This window comes from Astyanax mexicanus, chromosome 2 (assembly GCF_023375975.1).
Source record: "Astyanax mexicanus isolate ESR-SI-001 chromosome 2, AstMex3_surface, whole genome shotgun sequence".
Lineage (NCBI taxonomy): Eukaryota > Metazoa > Chordata > Actinopteri > Characiformes > Acestrorhamphidae > Astyanax > Astyanax mexicanus.
The window spans coordinates 35,325,790-35,346,728 of NC_064409.1; the positions used below are offsets into that span (position 1 = coordinate 35,325,790).

The 20,939-nt window shown below is 39.0% G+C and overlaps 1 protein-coding gene across 1 annotated transcript in view; it reads left to right on the top strand.

The window, feature by feature from the left end:
* prrt4b (proline rich transmembrane protein 4b) overlaps positions 1–20,939 on the top strand; it is a 58,927-nt gene that overhangs the window by 15,188 nt on the left and 22,800 nt on the right. The window lies entirely within an intron of this gene.

Genomic DNA, 20,939 nt, shown 5'->3' on the forward strand with positions numbered 1-20,939 from the left:
GTAAAGTAAGCAGCCGGGCAGAAGACCAGTCGTCCTCGTTGCTGCGTGTGCATCTGTGCTTTCTAGCGTAGATCTGTGGATAGCTCAGCAAAAGACCTATCATCAGTATTCAGATGGCAGAGCCAGCCGTACAACAATGAATCCTGGGGGACGATCTGTTTCCCCCCAGCCTGTTCACACATGCTGAACATGCCGCTCTCGCCATTTAGTCTCTCTTTCTCTGATGCTCTCGCGTTCTCGCTCTCCCTCTGTAAAATACCCTCCTTGTGATTTAGTTAGTAACCTTCACTCTTGGCCGTCTGGCTGTGAGTCTCTGCTGCCACTCCTGGTTCTTATTCCGTTCAAGCTTTGTTACCTCGGTTTGAATTCACATCCCTTTCTGTGCTCCTATCTTCAATTTATTTCTTCTGCCTTTTGTATCACTCCAATATGCTCCCTCTCGCCAAGACCATTTAATTCTCCTCCTCAAACACTGCATGATAAAATGTGTGTGAGAGAAATTACTCTAGGCTGAAAGAGTAACATGGGGGATTGAAATATAAAAGCCGCTCTTCTTTTTCTCGTCTTTTTCTCTCGCTGTTTTTATTAAATTCATGCACAAACGCCCACACTGAGAGTATGCATTATCATATTTGTGAAACCTTTCTATTGATTTTTGTGGAAATAAATAAATGCAACAGCACTTAAGCTAAAAGGCAACCACTAAAGAACAAGATTGTGCAGAGAACACTGTGTAACTAGAAAACAATGGTTGCATTGCTGTAGACAGATGGTTGCTGTGGTACTCTAGGTAGTTTCTATGATGTTGCTAAGGTATCTAAGGGGGTCACTATGGTGTTGGTAATGGATGCTTGGTGGTTTTAAAGGTAATGATAGGTGATTGTTAAGGTGTTGCTATGATATAGCGTTTGGTAGTTAAGGTGTTAGTGGTTAGTAAGTGGTTGCTATGATAACAGTCTGGTTAAGGTGTTTCTAGGCTGAAAATAGGGGTTAAAATGTAAAAGTAAAAACATAGTATAAACACTTTCTCTTGCCTTTTTTATTAAACACCCACACTGAAAGTATGCATTATCATATTTGTGAAGCATTTCTTTTATTTTTTTTGCAAATAAATAAATGCAACAGCACTTAAGCTAATAGGCAACTTGAATGTATGTTGAATGTATCCAATATGGTTGTTCTTGTGTAGTTAGATGGTTGCTATGGTATTCAAGGTGGTTGCTATGTTAAGGGGTGCTCTGTAGTTTCAAAGGTATTTATATGTGGTTGTTAAGGTGTTGCTATGATATAGCTTTTGGTTGCTGTGGTGTTACTAGGTGGCTTCTTGGTTAATACACTGGTTGCTGAATGTATCCAATATGGTTGCTCTTGTGTAGTTTGATGATTGCTAATTTTGCTAGGTGGTTGCTGGGGAAAGGGAATGGGCTGCCCATCCTGTTTATGGTTGCTATGGAGTCCCAGGTATTTTTACAGAGTGTGGTCCAGGTGCGTTCCAAAAATATTTTAGGTGTTGTTGAAAATGAATGGGAGTGAATTGAAGGAACGAGGGATGAAAAAATAGTATAGCCTTCCATGAATTTTGCCATGTCCCATGGAAGCAAATAAATATGTAAATATGATTTCTGCACTGCACTGTCCACTGTGGGTGGTAATGATGCCTTCTATGACATATTCCTGGTTCACTTAGACTCTGATAATTCACGTTGTCTTGTCATGAGCATGCTGGTCAGTGTTTGGCCTCACTCACAAGATAGCACCTCACAACTTCTACAGACATGGGAATTCGTAAATCATTCCCTGTTGTAAAACTTCTAGATCAGCTTACATTTGCAATTAAAAAAAAATGATTATGGTCAATTTTATGTTTTTTTTTTTTTTTTAAATATACATAAAATATGTTAAATTAAAATATGAATAAATAAACTTCCTCATGTGGATCAGTTAAATATTGAATCAATGGAAACTGGAAACATCTGGTGCCCACAAAGTGTTAAATACATAGCCACACACATTCATACCATTTCATGTATGTATACGCCATAAGCATGTGGGAGGTTCTCTCTTGTAGTGCTTTAAGACCCCTTTAATTGGTTTGCTCTTTAAAGAACCTTTCAAGAATCTTTATCATCACACTGAGGAGCAGACCTTAACATGCAATGTGCCATGAAGTTCAATCATGTGATCATTGCTTTAGTACAATCAACAATTCGCAACCAGAACAGTTGCTGTTTTGGACATACATGTGTTTTTTTCTTTGGGCTGGGAAGATATTCTCCTGTGTGTGTACCGGTATGTCTGCATCTGTGAAACAGTTATTGACTGGTGCCCAAGTCACCTTGTTCTTCAGAGGTGCAAGCAGAAGCACATTGCATATCCCCCCACAGTCTGAACAAGGTCAATTATCACAGAGGAGGAGGGGAGCGAGGGAGCCAGCATGGGCAAAATCGAGATTAGTCTGGAGAAGGACAGAGATGGAAGACGATGAAGAGACGGCCAAGTAGGGGGAGGTGAAGGAGAGTGAAGGAAAGAGAGAGAGAGAGAGAGAGAGAGAGAGAAAGCAAGAAGGGGGAGGAGAGAAGATGGATGAGTGATGCCCTCCCTCCTGTTGTTTTGTTATTAGTGTGCAGTATTACATACATTAATAGTAACTCTGTCAAAATATCAATACGCTGATTCTAAAAACATTTCAGACAGTAACAACAATCATTTTCCACAGTATCAATATTGTAAGTTTTCAGGTTTCTTCATGAATCACTGCTGTGTAAAAATAGTACATTTAATTTTAAGACTGTGTGCAGTTTTCATTGTAAACAAAATACAAATCTACAGATGTTTTCAATGTTCTGAATATTAGCTAAACTAATGTGACCCTAAATTCCATCATTTTATTAATTCCGCTGCCCTGTTGCCTCATTACTTTGAACATATTTTACAAAAGCTAAACATTCCACTATTGTGACAACAACAACTCGCAACAATTTCATGGTATAAAGTGTCAGATTCACCAAAAAAATTAATTTACTTAATTATCTTTTTAGCCCAAAAGTGTAAGTAATCAGAGGAAGGAAATTAAGCCTAAGATCCCTTAAAAGCACCCAGCTTTGTTTTCCAGCTGTATGCCCAATTCTTCTGTTAGTATGAGCAGTTTAATAAAAAATGCTGTTTTTAAGTCTAAGCTCCACTGACTTCACTACAATTCCCATAAACCCCTGTTTTCTTAAGCCCTCTGTCATCTACTCCCAACCATCCTATCAGAAAGGTTCTCTTGTTTGTTATCACTGGAGTACTGATCTTTCACACCTGTTTGTCATGCTTTGTGTATATATACTTATGTGTTTGTACTGACTCTTTGTATAGAATTCTGTCTGTGTCTTGCTAGTTCTCATTCTCTGTCTGTTTTGGTTACTCTGAGAAATTCTTTCCATTTGGATTTGTTTGCTTGGTCTCTTTGATTCTTTTGGTATTTTGATTGATATTTAACATGATTTTAACTGTCTATTAGTCTTAATTACATAACAAAAATGTTATATTAAATTTTTGGAGCTGGTAAAAACTTGGTCTCTTGAGTAAAATTACAGGTTGCCCTGTTTAATCAGAGTTCAAATGCAGATTAGAAGAGCTAAATAAATAGATTTAAAACCCAGCAGCAAGGAACAGAAACAGGGGCTATTTATACTAAGAGGACCAGGTGGGAATGATTAGAAGGATGGCGAGTTAGAACGCTGAAGCGTCACGTGATCAGGCCTGTCTGGGAGGTTGAGTCTTTGGTGAATGAACTACAGTCTGTGGCAGGCAGACAGGCAACATTTGTACTGACATTGTAAGTACATCACAAGCATCCTGTTTTTCTGTTGCCAACAAAAATCAAGTATTAAGTATCAAGTTTTTATATTTAATTACTGAAAATAAAACAAGCAAACAAACAGCAAAGTATAAGCATTAGGTGAGCAAAATTTGTATCTAGAAAAAGTATCAGTAGTATGGGCATATCTGATTTTTTTTATGTGTTGGTGAGCATAAACAATTCAGAAATAGACTGCAGTTGATGTTAAACCAGCTTTTTGATATACTGACACGCTCCTAACTCAGAAAGTTGGGACTCATCAAAAGATCCCTATTTACCTCAGGTAAATATGATTTTGTGGTGGTATTAATGTACACTTATCTTGTAAAAAAAACAACATTTCCAACATTCTAAAGGTGAATTTTGCATTCTAAACTGTCCACCTCTAAATATACTAGTGAATTTAGCATCATGCAAACTGCATACCCTAATCATTATACGAGTTGAGCTGTTAGGTAATTGTATACTGACTTGCTTATGGTGTTTTGGACACTGTGTGATGATAATACTGTTGTTTCAAAAATGAATAAATAAATAAAGCTTACATTATGCAAGATATCACAGCACATTTGACAGTGTTCACAATATTCTTAAATCAGTGTTAGTTTGTTGCTACATGGTTTATAGATAACAGTATGGGTATAGCAATAAAAGCCTACAGTGAAGTCTACTATTTTAGATTACAGCTGTACGTTTATGAAGGCACAGTAAGTGTTTTGCAGATTTATAGTCATATGTTTTCATTACCTATTACATTAGCCTTTTCATTCCATGGCTGAACTACAGAATCACATTTCAGAACCTAAACATGTGAGCTTAATGCATTGCATATTACTTTAACTGTATACATAATCTATATATACAAATCCGGAATGGAAAATGCTAATTACTATATAATTATATTTGTGGTGACAGCACAGTCATGACACGCACATTCTCACATGCTCCTCCCTCCTCTCTTTCCCATGGTGAGCTACATAACTACTCACTAGTATCTACAAGCATGTGACAGTATGGCTGATTGAATTTAACACACATTTTTCCACAGCCGTCCTCAATCACTGCATGATCAAAGATCACTTGACCTCAGAACTGAAACAGATACTCTGCATGTGTGGAGGCTTTAAACTGCAAGGAATCAGAGGTACGGCTGAGTGGCTACTGTGAGGTTGTCATGACAACACTTACATCATTTCGGTTATTTGGAGTGTGAGGCAGAGTGGGAGACATTTCTCCTTCTTTCCTTCACTTTATTTCATGGCAGGGCTGAAATAAAGTAGTGCTGTGGGTATACTGCTACATGTTGGGATGGAGAAACATCTTACATTGGCCAGTCAGTAAAGTCACAGTTTAAAATTGGCCTGAATTTCTATATATGTTGTGGTGTTTCAAAAAGAACACCTAAAGAAAGCTGGGATTGCACAAGGTGCTCACAGCACACAAATCACAGAATCCAGTAAATGCTCTGCCATATTTTTACGTTAAATTAGGAGACAATAACTGATGTATTTGCTCGTTTTTAGATTCTTTAAAGATTACTGTCTCATTTTTCTGTTTGTGTAATATTTGGTGCTACTGCTCCCTTGTTTAAATGACATTATTGATTCATAAACAACACCATCCTGTAAAAAACATCAGATTTTATCCCAGCCATTCTCCAGAAGACTGAGAGTCTTGCAGGGTCACTATTTATAAAACTGTAACTGGATTCCCTTATGCTTCTGGTGGAAACTAACAAGGATTAAGCAAGGACAACGCAGCCCATCAGAAGCAGCTTTTGTCCACAGCTAACCTAATGTGATGATTGTGCTGGACAGCGCAAACCTATTGGTTGTCTACAATGACCATGTGATAGTTTGCATGGTTTAAGATTAAAAGTAGATTGGCTGCAACTCACATAAGCTAGAAGTACTAGTGTAAAATCGTTTTTATTTGATATTGTCATATACATAAACTCACAAATAAAATAGCACACTCTCAACAGTCTGGCTATTTGCACTAACCCCACCTAGTACAGTGGAGCAAAAAACTATTAAACTATTAAAAATTTATTATGTCACTGATTGTGCATTAGAGAGGTCTGTCATTTTCATTATATGTACACTTAAACTATGAGAGACAAAATAAGAAAAAGAAATCCTGGAAATTACATTGATGGATTTTTAAAGAATTTGTTTGTAAATAATGGTGGAAAATAAGTATTTGGTCAATAACAAAAGTTTAACTCAATACTTATACATAATAACTTAACTCAACCCTGTTACATAACCTTTGTTGGCAATGGTTATGTTGGTGGTTATGGCAGAGGTCAATCATTTCACCAGAATTGCACACACTGTAGCTGGTATTTTGGCCCATTCCTCCTTGCAGATCTCTTCTAGTGCATTTTTGTTTTGGTGGGCAACACAGACTTTCACCTTAATCCACAAATTTTCTATGATGTTGAGATTTGTAGACTAGCTAGGCCACTCCGGGACCTTGAAATGCTTCATTGCCCGAGCAGTATGTTTGGGTTCATTGTTATGCTGGAAGACCCAGCCACATTCCATCTTCAATGCTCTCAATTATGTGTCTTTTATACCGATAACGAGCTTAAACATTTGCAATTAATACATGCAATGAGTGGAGGATAGAAGATCTTAAAGAAGAAGTTACAGGCCTATGAGAGCCAGACATCTTGCTTGTTTGTGAGTGACCAAATACTTATTTTCCACCATAATTTACAAATAAATTCTTTTAGAATTTCTACAATGTGATTTCCTGGATTTTTTTTAAATAGGAGAACTTGCACAATCAGTGGCTGACTAAATACTTTTTTACCCCACTGTATATCATGTATGTATTAAAAACGTGAACCTCGTTCTAGACACTAGTCTGGAATTTAGGTGTGAAAATGTCCTTAAGTACAGAGTTTAAACAAGCAAGCTCAGATGTTGCTGTAGAGACATGCTGTTTGCAGGGGAGCAGATGGATTATTGTAGTGAAATTAAAGCTAGAGAGATTGTTGAGTCATTTTTGAAGATGAACATGAGATCCCACAGGGAGTGTATCAGAAAGGGACTAGTCACAGCAAATTCCACTGGACGTGGAGACTTTGGAAATAGTTACTGCTGTAGGCCTTAATTTACATTATTTTTGTTCTTTTTACTTTAGAATTTTTTTTATTATTGAAAGCATTTTTACTGCATGCCAGTATAAGATGCACAACCAACCTTACAATTCTCTACAGTTTTATAAAAAAAACTGTCAGAAGTCAGAAACAAGCAAGGTAAGAACCAAAATGCATCAAGGATAAACAACACACCAGAGTGAGGCAGGCAAAGGGTCATACACAGGAATTCCAAACAGGTAGAAGGGCAAGGCAGAAGAATTAGACAATAAACAAAATAAGGTTTGGCAATGAGAAACACAAACAACAATAGATGGCTCAAAGAGTGTGGTCAAGAAAACAAAGAGAGGGGTCAAAAATACAATAACGCGTCGGTAACAAAAAAGTAAACAACAAAAAAAATGCAAGGTAGAAGAGCTAGGAACTAAATTCAGTACTGGACAAGGGTGAACAGGAAACAGGTGGTATTTATACTAGTGAACACAGGTGTGAGCAATCTTAGGATACTGGGTGAGTCAGAACACTGAAGTATTACATGATCATAAATGTCCAAGAAGTCTGGCACAGGTGCATACTGGGAAATGGAGTCTTTGGTGTGGGTGTGCTAGAGTCCATGGCAGGCACACTGACAATGTCAGAATTAAAATAAATTAAAATAAATTAATTTTACTTTTATATAAAAGAATACAGAATGGGTACTTTATTTACTCCAGTGTTACCTGAACTGCTACTCATTTGTATTTTGTTGAGCAACTTATGTGGAATAATACATAATAGTACCTTGTTTTGTTGCATTCTAGTCACATAATACAAATCATACCCAGATGCTATAAAAACTAATAAACAAATAGAAACTGATCATGTTTTCCAGGCCTAGAGGAGACTGTGGGACTGCAACAAACTAAAATGAGAAAGAAGTTTCAATAAGAGAACTTTCAGGAAAAATTTCAGCAGTGGGGGCCCAGATCAAATTTTAATAAAGCTCAGGTTATGAATATCTGTCTCTGTCATCCAGCTGTACTGCATCAGCGACTGAGGACAGACAGAGCGATTACACGCTGTGCCTCTTGCAGTACAGGGGACGTAATTACACATTCTGATCTAATCCCCACTTTATTAATGAAGAGAAGAGAGAGAGGACATGAAAGACAAGAGAGAGAAGGATGGAGAAGGGAAAGGGTGATAAAGAGAGGAGATAGAATAGGGGGAGAGGAAAAGAAACGAGAGGAGAGAGGCAGAATGACAAATGAGCTGCTGAGCACATTCTGCATCCTCTAATGACGCTCTGCTGCATACACAGTGTCGCCACATGGCAGGAGATAATGCCTCATATGAGGAAGCTTCATTTTTACCCAGACACCAGCAGCACATTTCTCTGAATATAAAATGGCCTGAACTGACTTAGCAGGTAAATAACTAAGCCTTTTTATTAACACGACTATGAAAGTAATTTTTTTTGTATTGCAGCAATTACATTAGAGACTTTTAGCGACGATGGCTGAGTGGATTTACAAAGCAAATATAAATCTGCACCAGCAGCATAGTCATGCAAATCATATTCACCAAGCAACAGCTCTAAAAACCTTTGGTACTGTAAAAACTTTACAGGCTTTTCTTATTAAGTTGTATCTATATTTTTATGTATATTAAAACAACAATAATAGACTATAATTGAAATGTGTTGTGTGATTTAATTTTTTAAAAAATGTGTTTAAGTGGAAAAAAAGAATGTCAGATTTTAACAGCTTTTAGCATCAATTTAAAGAAAACTAAGGCTTTATTTTTTTTTTTAATTAGCAACTTTCTGTAATTTTACAAAATATACTACTGTTATTGGATATATCACTCTAAATTGGAATTTATAATTTGCAAAAAATTAAAAAATAAATGCAAAAACATAAATATAACTCCAGAAAGTCCATTTTAAACCCCTGAAATGAGGAGGATTTGTAGAAAAATGGCTGTAATTGCTAAAAGCTTCATTAAATATTTTGATCGACCCCTTAAATTTAATCTGAAACTCTACACTTCAATTACATTTCATTTGTTTAAATGTTAAATCCAGTGTGGTGGCAGGCAGAGCCCAATTTATGAAGATTGCATCACTGTCCAGATATTTATAGTACATCATTTGTATTGTAATGATCAGTTTGTGTTTCTTTGTTAAATTATTTTCTTTTATTAATTGGACTTGCTAAAACGTGAATAAAGACTGGATAACTGGGGGTGTTTTAAAACTTTTGACCAATAGTGTAATTACTGTAGTAGAGAAATCAAACACTGTGTCTTCTTCTGCATCATTCAGGTGACTACTAGCTGTTCTAGTCATTTACAAAACAAAATTTTACTAGAAATTAAAATGTAAACATAATCATTCTTAACTGTTTTGGAACAGATACGTTCGTTTGTAATCTATAGTTAACAGTGCTCACTTAGCAAGAATTGGAACTCTTATTTAATTCCCAACTGACTTAGGCTTAACATCATGTCTCCCATGGTTTCATTTAATGTATTATTTTACATGCTGCAGCATCTTAATGTGCTCAGGAAGAGCTTCAAACAGAATGCCTAATGCATGTTAACATTACGCCTGCTAAGAGCGAGTGTGGGGTCCACAGTCTGATATCAGATATGTAGTTATTAATCTGGAAGTAGATGTTTAAAAAATCTGTTCTAAATCAGTTTAAATGCACTGTGTTAAGGTACAAATAATTGAACATATTTTATGTTAGTTTTACCATATCATAATGAGCGCTATCAATAAAAAAAAAATTTCCGGTCTATTTTCATATGGATTATAAGGCACATTTTAGGCGACAATAATAAGAACAAGGCTGTCGCCATGTTTCCCTTCTAATTCAGCAGGTCTTGCTGCTGGGGCACCTAAGTAAACAAAACTGTAATTCTATAAAAAAAAAAAAACATTTTCTTTCAAAGATGTTATTCTTTGAATAACATGGATGTTAATCTACACAGATTTCTCTCCTGATAACTGTTTATTTGGGTGAGTAAAGCATTTCCATTTACTTAGGGTAAGTTTAGATTAACAGTATTTTAGCGTGGTTAGCAACAGTGCTAGCCACGGTTAGCAGCAGTGCTATCCACAGTTAGCAGCGGTTAGTGCTAGTGAATGCCACCCAACAGTGCTACACTGAGGAACTCTGAGGCTGTGACCGAAATGGCTCCCTACTCCCTCATTAGTGTTGCGCTATGTAGGGAGACACTATTTAGTTCACTAATTAGTGGTAAAACAGGAGTGGTAAAACTCATCATTATCATGCGCCAGCACCGGTCGCATAAACACACACAGGTGAGAGGGGGTTAAGATGTGTTTAAAACTCCATAAACACACTGAACTGAGCTCTGAATTAAAGTTAGTGAAGCTCTGAGCTGATCATGAAGTAATTTATCTGCCTGTTATATTTACGCAGTTTAAAAGATAATCCTCACAATATTGAACTACATGAAGAAAACCTTAAAAGGAACAGCGTAAACAGGCTCACAGTGTTGCCAGATCGGGTGGTTTCATGCCAAATGTCGAGTTGTGTCTGAAATTGTCTGGAGGAAATGCTGTGATTTGACGGGTAAACAAAACTACCAAGTGTAAAGAGTTTGGAAATTTAACTCAGCAGTGTTATAGTTAGATATCTAACCTGGAAGATTTCCTGCACATTTGAAGCTGTGTTTATGTTCGTTATTATATTGAGGTTTTTTTTCTTTCATTGCTTGCAAGGTTATTTTTATGTATTGTATTTACTTTGTTTGTTCAATGATACAAGGCACAAAACACATAATACAAACATGCAGATAAACTCATTTAAATATCGTTTTTTGTAGTTAGTGATATTTAAGATATTTAAGTTATTTTAGTTAAGATCATGTTGGAATAAACCCTGTTATATTGTTAATATGACAAACATCAGCAGTTTGGGTGGTTTTCTCAGTATTTTGTCGGATTTGAAACACGTTTTAACCAGTGAATTGGGTTTATCTGAATCCCACTGTAACAATCTGGCAACCCTAGTGGTTCTCTGTTCGCTCTGTTTCTTCGGCTGTCTGTTGCTTAGTAGCAAGACCCGGACACATTCAGCTCGCTTAGTAAGCAGCTATGTTTACTATAAATCATGATGCATTATGGGAGTTTTTAGTACCCTCAAAATCATGTTCCAATTCCCACTTAAGATTCGGACACTTAAAGAAAAATGGCTGACATACTCAATAGTGCCCTAACTAGTAAATAGGGAGCCATTTCGGTCACAGCCTGAGTGTTCTGGTAAGCCATTGCGCTATTAGCTAGCAGTTCGTCCCACATAGCTTGTTTTAACATGGTAAACACTTCTTCTTAATATTCTGTCACATTATATTACACCCACAAGAATATAAACACAGAAACAGAAATCTAAATTTTTTAAATGTTTTTTTTTTTTTTTTTTTTTTTTTTTTTAGCTGTGCTTAAAAGCATTTATCATTTTTTAGATGGTTAAAGACAGACAAGAATGTTTTACCCTATGCTGGAGGTAGTGACTGCTGCATGTTTGTGTCACGTGTGCTGCTGTACAGAGGACACTGTGGCTATAGACTCAGATCATCATTTTGTAGCCTGTGGGCATGTTTTCTCTAGACATACCACATCTTTCTAAACAGAATGCGCTTGTGAACTAGATGCACACAGATGACAAAAGGGTGGGATGGCAGATGGGGAGATAATGTATAGCTTGAACCCAGTCCAAGGCATAGTCTCATTTCCCATCTGCACCTTTTCCCCTTGTGTTTGAGTGTCACCTTTCCCTATGGAACAGAGTTACAGGAAGTGAAGGGTGGTTAAGGGAAAGTAATTGAAATCGTTTTTATTCGAAATGGGACAACTCACCAGGAACCTGATATGTTGTCAAAATAAATCAATAAAAAAGAACACTTTTTCATTACTGGTCTATTAGTAGTGATAGGAGAGGAATAAAGTTAAACAACCTCGCTGTTGTACTTTAGTTCAATTTAGTAATTTATCATAGACCACCCTGAATTTCTTGATGATAGCTTTAAATCTTGTAGCATCCCAATGTGACAGTAAATTTAACTGTTTCATATTTTAAGGTGGAATATGACATTAGCATCTTGCTAGCTTCTAAGCTGTACTATTGGTGGGTTTTCATGCTTGTTATAAAAAATGGGCCTAATGCATTGAAACAACAATAGGTAAAATAATGCAATGTTTATTGTAATATTTATTGTAAATATTTATTGTAATATATATAATTTTTAGTAGGCAGAATATTTCATGATATTTTTGTGATAACGATACTCTTGGTGATATGACAAAACACTGAATTAAAATAAATATTTCAAAAGCACACTACTGCAACAAAATGGCAATTAAATTTTATTATTTAATGTATGATGTGAAATGGCACACCCATGAGAAAATACAAGAAATTTATCAGATTTATAACAGAAGTCAATGATCCAGAATATCATGATACTAATAATGTACTCCAAATATCTCCATGTATCCAGAATTAAAGTAAACTAAATGATACTGGACAGATATAATCTCTATAGTCTTTATTAGATATATAATGGGAAATGATTTGTTTTTTTACTTTGCTAAAAACTGTAAAAAAAAAATAAAAAAAAAAGTAGTACACTGGAAAAATAATATATCACGATATTTCAGGACATAGTATCGTTCACAAAATTAAAAAATGTTTGCTATATTATTGCGTACAATACAATATGGCACACCCCTAATTTTATATTTAATTTTTTTGCTATTGTGCAGCTATTTTAGTAGTGAATTCTCATAACCCCCTGTTTGGAATGTACCTCTTAAAAATTGTCTAAGACCCTCCCCTCTTTATTCCAACAAGTATCAGGACACCCTACTCCTAGGTGTAAACACACAAAACATGGGGTTAATGGCTAAAACCGTGGCTAACAGAGGGATAGGTGCCCTATGTGTCCCAGCAACACAGACCGCAGCAGCTGTGATTGGTCCACTGATCCTCGTTTTCCCGCCTTCACATTCCCGTCTTCACAGTTAGCAACTGCAGAGCATTCCAGACACAAAAATGCAAAAATGTAAATGCTCACAACTGCGTGAAGTGGTAAGGGAAAGGAGTGAAATTGGATTGGGCCCAACAACCACAAAAAATATGGCCTCTACAAGACAATATGCAGGCAGCATTAAGCAGAGTGTCCTCAGTCAGAACATTGCCTTGGGTCAGGTTTGTCACATCTGACAAAGCTAAGGGGGCAATTTGATGATGTTTCCCAGCTTGAATACAGTTTCTTTGTGTATTTCTGCTGTCGTCACAAGCACGCACTCACTGTGTGCGGATAAGCTGCTGATCCGCATCCTTTCACAGTCTCTGCGGGCCCCGTTTACAGCCTGCTGGAAGAAAACATGTAACACTCACACGATTCCGATTAGAAAGACACAGAAGCAGATTCTGTACGCACATTCATGAACACGCAAACAAAATCAATCATCCATAAATGACTTTGAGGAATGCAGAGAAAATAAAACACACTTAAACACTGGCCTTTCTTGTGTCACTTACCAACTTAATCCTTCACATGTGTGACAGAGTGCTTCAGAATGCATTTTTACAGTGCATCGCAAAATAGGGACATGCAACTAACAGGCTTATCAGCTAAAGAGCTTCAGAGGCTCTTTCTTTCAGTGCTAGAAGCCATGCAGAAATCAAGCATTAATGCATAATGATGAAAGTGGTGCTGAATAACCATTTTAGTGCCAGCAGGAGTCGGTGAACTCCTTTATACCGAATACAAAACAGGCCTCAGTACAGATTGCTTTGCATAGGATTAGTATTTTTCTGGACAGCATCAAACAGGCAGTGTAATTTTAATCAGATGCAGTTTTATTTAATGATGCACACACATGACAACCACATAGCTGTGCCCTAACAGCAACCAGGAACAGTATAGCACACCATAGAAGTACCTAGCACATCCTAAGCCAATGTTCCTTAGTCCTGGTCATGGAATCACCAAGTTCTGCACATTTTAGAGGTTTGCCTGCTTTAACACTTCGCCCTGCACATCTACAAGGGGCTTGTAAATGAGCTGATTAGTTAGTTTAGGTGTATCGGGGGCAGGGAAAGTAATTAATAATGTGGCAAAAAAAACACTGCCCTAAACAAAAACCTTACAAAACGTTAACAATCATCGGAATGCCATTTAAACCATTTAGTAACACCTTAGCAACCAGATACTGTTTAACTATCAAAGCAAGGTCATTTATTTCCATTTATATGTCAGTGGCAGTCATTAATGGTTTAGATCCAATCATAGGTTTACGTCAATGATTGGACCTATATATGTTTCTTTTTTTATTATTATTATTATTTTTTAATGGCCAGTAGCAGTGGCATGAAGAAAATAATGCAAATTCTAGTCCCTATTTAAAAAACAGGATTTGACCAACTATACAATTAACCCTTTTTAATTGGATTTACTGCACTGGCTGGGTAATGCTAAACAAAATTGTCCACAGTGTTATTACACCTAAACCCCCCCCCCAGGATTAAAAAAAAAAAACATCAGAGCCTATGATACTATGATACATTGTGGTTTATAGCGAAAGATTAAAAGACGTCTTTTTGAAGTGGTTAAAGAGACATTTATTTTCCCTGCCCTGCCTTGTCTTGCCTTGTTATCTGCTCTCTCTGTTTGTTTTCTAGTTTTGACGTTGCCTATTTATGACTACCCTTTTGGATTACCCTTATTTTATAAGGTGCTTTAATTGTATCCATGCTTGTCACATCCATGCCTGACCTTCATATATGAATAACTTTGGTTGAAGAAAAAAGTTGAATAGACATCTTTTTGAAGGGTTGAAAAGACTTGTAGCTGTGTTTCCAACCACTACAAAGAGATGTCTCTTTACCTTTCACTTTTAAAAGTAACATAGTTTTAACAAAAGACTCTAGCATTTTTCAACAGTTTTTAAACAAAACAGTGCTGGGAGGGAATGTTGTTGACTGAACCTTAATTTACTAGGATGCATCTTTAATTCTTGTATTGATTTTTGCATTGATAAATATAAGCTATACGTCAAAGACTGGTTGTATAATACAGTACATGCTACAGCGTGAATAATATGGCAAACACAGTCAACAGCTTAAAAATAGACAACTTGACCTTACAGCCTACATAGCCAGCAGTTATTTATGATTTACCTGAGGTCTTGATACCTTGATGGTCAGATTTGATTTGGCCGTGAAGATTAGCATATTACAGTATTAACAGTAGAGAGAGTTGGTTTTTTTAGTTATGGAGTTGACCACACTCTTAAAATAATGTGTTTTCCATCCTAAACCTGGTGCTAATTAATAATATGGAAAAGGGATTTATTAACATTCTTGGGTGTTTAAATATGTGTAAATGTTGCTGTGTTATGTGCCTTACATACATTTTCCACTTTTGTGTGATGTAGAGAGAGAGAGAGAGAGAGAGAAAGAGAAAGAAAGAGAGAGAGTGTAGCATTTGACAGTATTGCTGCTGTAGCAAGGAACTTTGCCAGGAAAGGATGAGCAGAGAAAACCACATAGAGACAGACACACACACACACACACACACACTCACATGGACACACATGAGGCACACATGCAGGCACATACCACCAGCACCTCGTTAGCACCATGCCTGGCTTGGTGCAGAGCTTGTTACTCATGCAAATGAGAGCTAAAGCACTGAAAGAAACGACACAGCAGAGGTGAAAGCTCAGACTGAACACATCACACTATTTACAGTGCATTCCGCTAATAGACATCCATTATAGAGCATGTATGGAGAAACATGTACGGCTGCTTTATGTTTGTTAATACACACACACTTACATGCACATGCAAACCTGTTAACACTTACCATCAGAATAAATATATAGATATAGATATAGATCTATAAATATATAGATAGAAATAGATACAAAATAGATATAGATACATATTTAAAGGCCACATACATAAAAAAATACTCGTACTCGTAACAACACACCAAAAAGGAGGTGTTGGAATGGAATGAGACATTATAGGCTCTATCTAACAGTCTATTTTCATGCCATTTAAATTAAAAAAGCAACAGAGTTCATAAATATATCTACAGAGTTGGGCGTGGTGGTCTGGAAGTGAGGTGTGTTCAGGTAGATTTCTGGTGTATTGCTATCTTGGCAACGGAAAACACAGATCTCACCACTGACTAATTAAAACCCTGAATACAGTCAACCCTCAGACGTTGATTCCTATCTTGACAACACAGGCGTGCTCAATGTGTATACACTGTCTGTCTGTCTATCTATCTATCTATCTATCTATCTATCTAAGTAAGTAATAAAGTGATAAAGTAGCATTACTGGATTTTACATGAATATACCTTACACATCATTATACAGTTTATTAACATTTTTTTTCTGCCCACTTCTTTAAGTTTACATAGTACAGTTAACAGTATAGCAACATTAGCAACAATATAAACACAATTCCGCATCTTTTAAAGCATAAATGATTTTGAAGCTGCTATTTAAAATGAATAATGCTAGATAATCTTGTTTTAAAGGATATGTGGCAAACACGTTTGTGCTATACACTACAGAGTACCTTCAGAGGTCTTATAGACTCTGGTTGCCGGTGTGTCTGTACTGTCAATTTTGTTGGAGGTCAGCAGCCAGCAGGTACTTATGCAATACGGTGTCAGGATTGTGTCAGCTTGCACTTCAGTGTGGGGGTGCTCATCCAAATTTGAAAGCACTGTCAATGTTTCAAAAGCAGAATTCACCATCAATATTACTTCCGGCGCCGACGCGAGTGGCTGCCTGTTCCAGTAGCTCCGTCTCTTTGTGTGTTTTTCTGAGTTTTTTTACGTTTATTTATCGTCTCTGTGCTACTACACACGTTTAGTGTGCATCTTATTTATATCCTAAGGATATTTTTGGTGTAAATATGCGGGGCAGCGAGGAATACCGTGTTTATTCCCGGGAAGAACTGCTCGCCCTCCGACCCGCGGGACGTGGGGGCATTGTCCACACAATACCGGATGATCTGAGAAGGAGGTACCAAGGTTGCAGGGCCGGCGCTATGCTAAAGGCTAAGCTAAAGGCTAAGAAGTCGGAGCAGCGCTGGAGGTACAAACCCTCAGTTCCGTCGGTGGTTATGGGGAATGTTAACTCACTGACCAACAAAACCGACGAGCTAGCCTGTCTGGTGAAGAATCAGAAGCTCTACAGGGAGTGTAGCATGCTGTGTTTCACCGAGACCTGGCTCACCCCCGACACGCCGGATGCTAACGTGCAGCTACCCGGCTTTTCTTCAGTGAGGGCGGATCGGGACCCGGTGCTTTGCGGGAAGCGGAAAGGTGGAGGAATCGCGCTGTTTATTAACAACAGATGGTGCAACCCTGGACATGTGTACGTGAAGGAGGTGATCTGCTGTCGGGATATTGAACTGTTAGCGGTGAGTCTCCGACCTTATTACATGCCGCGGGAGCTCTCTCACGCGATCCTCGTGTGTGTTTACATCCAGCCGAGAGCGGACGTGCAGGCGGCGTGTGACGTCATCCACTCCACCGTCGCAGCGCTGCAGACACAGCACCCTGACGCCTTCTATGTGATCACTGGTAACTTTAATCACGTAACGCTGGACTCTACCCTGCCTGCCTTTTTCCAGTTTGTGGACTGTCCCACCAGGAAAAACAGGACCATAGACTTGCTGTATGCTAATGTGAAGGATGCATACAGGGCTATTCCACTACCACCGCTGGGGAAATCAGATCACAATCTGGTGTTCCTGCAGCCTCAGTACAAACCACTGGTACTGAGGCAGCCCACTACCACACGCTCATTCAGAGTCTGGTCTCCTGAAGCAGAAGAAGCCCTAAGGGACTGCTATGACACCACTGACTGGAGCGTGCTGCTGCACCCACATGGTGAGGACATTGAGGGGGTGACTCACTGTGTTACGGACTACTTGAATTTCTGTATGGATGTTGCTGTTCCCACAAAGACTGTACGCTGCTTTCCAAACAACAAACCCTGGATTACCAGCTCCGTCAAGGACCTCCTCAACCAAAAGAAGAAGGCGTTCAAAGACGGAAACTTGGTAGAGCTGAAGCGCGTACAGGGGGAACTCAAGGTACGTCTTAAAGAGGCCAAGGAGTCTTACAGGAAGAAGGTGGAAAGAAAGCTGCAAGACAACAACATGAAGGAAGTCTGGGGTGCAATGAAAACCATCACTGGGTGCAAGAACAACAACGGCAACCCAGTAGATGGCGGTGTGGACAGAGCAAACCAGTTCAACAACTTTTACAACAGGTTTGACTGTCCTGCTCCTGCTGCCCCCTCCTCCTACCCTCCTGCAGCATCACCAACATCTTCTCCATCTCTACCATCATCACCACCATCTCCATCACCTTCAACTCCAACTCCACCATCTTCATCACCACCACCATTACCCTCACCTCCATCTTCATCAACATCATCACCGTCATCATCATCACCACCACCAGCACCACCCTCACCTCCATCATCATCTTCATCACCATCAGCACAATCACCCTCACCTCCACCATCTTCATCAGCACCATCATCACCCTCACCTCCACCATCTTCATCATCACCACCATCAACACTATCAACTGGCAGACAAATCATCTCCTCCAGTCCACCAACCTTTACTGCTGACCAGGTCAGGAGACAGCTGAGGAGACTTCACCCTAGGAAGGCAGCTGGCCCGGACAGAGTGTGCCCCAGAATGCTCAAGGCATGTGCTGTTCAACTGGGTGAGCCCCTCCAACATGTTTTTAACCTGTCTCATCCCTGTTCCCAAGAAGGCACACCCGAAGGAGCTGAATGACTACAGGCCTGTTGCTTTGACATCTCATGTGATGAAGACCATGGAGCGACTGCTGCTGGACCAACTCAGACCTCAGGTCCACCATGCTGAGGACCCACTGCAGTTTGCGTACCGGGAAAAGGTGGGAGTGGAAGATGCCATCCTCTATCTCCTGCACAGAGCTCACTCTCATCTGGACAAGGGGGGAGGTGCTGTGAGGGCCATGTTCTTCGACTTCTCCAGTGCCTTCAACACCATCCAGCCCCTACTACTGAGAGACAAGCTGATGGAGATGGAGGTGGATATGCACCTGGTCACCTGGATCACTGACTACCTTACTGGGAGACCACAACATGTCAGGATCAGGGACTGCTCCTCTGATACAGTGATCAGCAGCACAGGAGCACCACAGGGGACTGTTCTCTCTCCAGTCCTGTTCACACTGTACACATCAGACTTCAAATACCACTCGGAGTCATGCCACATGCAGAAGTTCTCTGACGACACTGCAATTGTGGGGTGTGTGCGTAATGATGATGAGAGGGAGTACAGAAGCCTGGTTGAGGAATTTGTGATGTGGTGCAAGATGAACCATCTGCAGCTGAACATCTCCAAAACCAAGGAGATGTGCATAGACTTCAGGAGGTCCAGGCCCTCTGCTCAGCGGCCAATCTCCATCGAGGGGGTCAACGTGGAGGTGGTCAAATCCCACAAATTCCTTGGTGTGCACCTGGACGACAGACTGGACTGGTCAGTGAACACTGACTCCCTCTACAGGAAGGCCCAGAGCAGACTGTACTTCCTCAGAAGGCTCAGGGCTTTCAACATCTGCCAGAAACTCCTCCTGATGTTCTACCAGTCTGTGGTAGCCAGCGTCCTCTTTTACACTGTTGTGTGTTGGGGAGGCAGCATCAGCAAGAGGGATGCTGGACGACTGGACAGGCTGGTGAGGAAAGCTGGTTCTGTGCTGGGATTAGAGCTGGAGTCCTTAACACCACTGGCAGAGAGGAGAGCCCTCAGTAAGCTGCTGAACATCATGGACAATGTTCACCACCCTCTGTACAGCACCATCACCAGGCAGAGGAGCTCATTCAGCGGCAGACTGCTGTCCCAGTCCTGCTCCACAGACAGACTCCGAAAGTCTTTTGTTCCTCAGGCCATAAGACTGTTCAACTCCTCTCAGCACAGCAAACTAAAGACTCTGTGAAACTTTTTCATTCCGGCCACTCTGGCCACACCATGGACACACCCCCAGCTATGGACACACTCTCAGACTTGCTGATGCCTAGAACACTTTTTATAGTTCTACCATATTTTGCACTAGTAGTTCATTCACTAGTTAATTCATCTACTGTTTACGTATCTTTTGCACTGTTTACGTATCTTTTGCACTGCTTAAATTAATTTAAATTATTATATAACTGTGTATTTGCACTTTCTGTTTGGCTGACATCAGTTATCCTCACATTATGCACATCAACTGGTGTTCACTGTCTATTGTGTTCAACTGCACTACCTCCATTCTCCATCTCCATTACACACACACACACGAAGACTGTACATTTACACTGTATATTCTATTTCTTATTTGATTGTATTTATATGTATCTTTATATTTTATATTTTATCTTTTTTAACTTTGTGTATTGTGTAACCTGCTGCTGGATGCCAAGAATTTCCCCCCGGGGATCAATAAAGTATCTATCTATCTCTATCTATCTATCAATACGAAAAGATACATTCAGAATGTCTCACTGGAAAAAAAGGAGAAAAATACATTTCTAAAATAAAATAAGCATGTGTTAATCTGTGTTGTTTAGCTGTGACACTTATATAGCAAAAATCATGGGATAGAAGTATGTAAATTATAATATAATAGCGTTACTTTAGGGGACGACTTGGGAATTCCCACACCTGCACAAGTTCTGAGGTGTTATCTAGTGAGTGAGGAACACTCCCTAAGGTGTTCATGGGTCAAAATGAGACCTGATAGTGGGTGCCAGATGAATGGGACAATTTATCTCTGAAGTCACAGTGTCATGAATGTACTGGAAATATAACATAGAAGTCATTATCATCCACAGTGGACAGTGCAGTGGGGTGATAATGGTACACATATCCCACAGGTCAGTGTAGCATTCTT